This window comes from Elephantulus edwardii, unplaced genomic scaffold (assembly GCF_000299155.1).
Source record: "Elephantulus edwardii isolate Elephantulus edwardi_28Jun2011 unplaced genomic scaffold, EleEdw1.0 scaffold00124, whole genome shotgun sequence".
Classification (NCBI taxonomy): Eukaryota; Metazoa; Chordata; class Mammalia; order Macroscelidea; family Macroscelididae; genus Elephantulus; species Elephantulus edwardii.
Window position 1 is genome coordinate 10464517 of NW_006399874.1, and position 1317 is coordinate 10465833.

Consider the following 1317-nt stretch of genomic DNA (forward strand, 5'->3'; position numbering starts at 1 on the left):
GAAAGCATACCGACTATCTGTATAGATATTTATAGCTTTTCCTGCTGCTAGTTTCAACGCCTGAGTGAGGGCTATTAACTCGGCTTTTCGTGTGGAGCTTCCTTCAGATAAGCTGTCGGACTAAATACCTTTCTTCCCGTCTACCACTGCTACCCCAGCGACCCGCTTACCGTCTTTTACAAAGCTGCTGCCGTCAGTGAACCAGGTTGGGCACCCGGGCCAAGGCTGATCTCTTAGGTCTTTTCGGGTTCTGGTTTCTTTTGCTAGAATTTCATCGCAGTGATGGCATGGTTCTGGGTCTCCCTCTGCAGGCAGAAGGGTTGCCAGGTTTAGGATGACTGGAGCTCCAAAGGTCACCCTGTCCGTGAGGAGTAGGCTCTGATAGTGGGTCAGGCAGGCATTAGTCATCCATCGGTCAGGTGGTTGTCGAATGATGCTCTCTAATGCATGAGGGGCTATGACGGTGGCATGCTGCCCCATGGTTAATTTGTCTGCATCTTTTATTAGGACCGCGGCAGCTGCGATGGCCTTCAGGCAGACTGGCCAACCACTGGCCACTGGATCTAGTTTCTTGGACAAATAGGCCACTGGCTGTTTCCAAGGTCCTAAAGCTTGCGACAACACGCCTTTAGCCACCCCGCCTTTCATCTATGAATAAGGTAAATGGCTTGGTCAGGTCTGGCAAGGCGAGGGCAGGAGCTGAAAGCAAGGCTTTCTTAATGTCCTCAAAGACCATCTGAGGTTCAGGATTCCAGGTAAATTGTTCCTGATTTCTGGTTAGAGGATACAGGGGGCTGCCAAGGAGGCGAACCCGGGTATCCACAGGCGACAAAACCCGGCTGTCCCTAGGAATTCCCTTACCTGCTTTGGTGAGGAGGGAGTCGAGATGTGCATTACAGTCTTTTTTCCGGGCCTCTGTTAGCCACCTTTGGCCATCTAAGTTACTTCAGTTTTGCACAGCTGGGCCTTTTCGGCTGAGGCACGATAGCCTAAAGCCCCCAGCTCTATTAGAAGTTTCTTTGTACTTTCAATGCATTCCTCTTCAGTTAGGGCGGCTGGGAGCAGATCATCTACATACTGTAACAAAGTCACCTGAGGGTTGCTGGTCCGTAACTCATAGAGGTCTCGGTTCAGGGCCTCATCAAAAAGGGTTGGTGAATGCTTGAACCCCGGAGCCAGTCGACACCAGGTTAATTGTCCCGTTATCCTGGCCTCAGGGTCTCTCCACTCAAAGGCAAAGATAGCTTGGCTAGAGGGATGCAACCTCAGACAGAAAAAAGCATCTTTCAAGTCTAAGACAGAATACCATTTTCTCTC

At 50.6% G+C, this 1317-nt stretch overlaps 1 pseudogene; it reads right to left on the reverse strand.

The window, feature by feature from the left end:
• LOC102868000 overlaps positions 1-1317 on the reverse strand; it is a 5465-nt pseudogene that overhangs the window by 2296 nt on the left and 1852 nt on the right.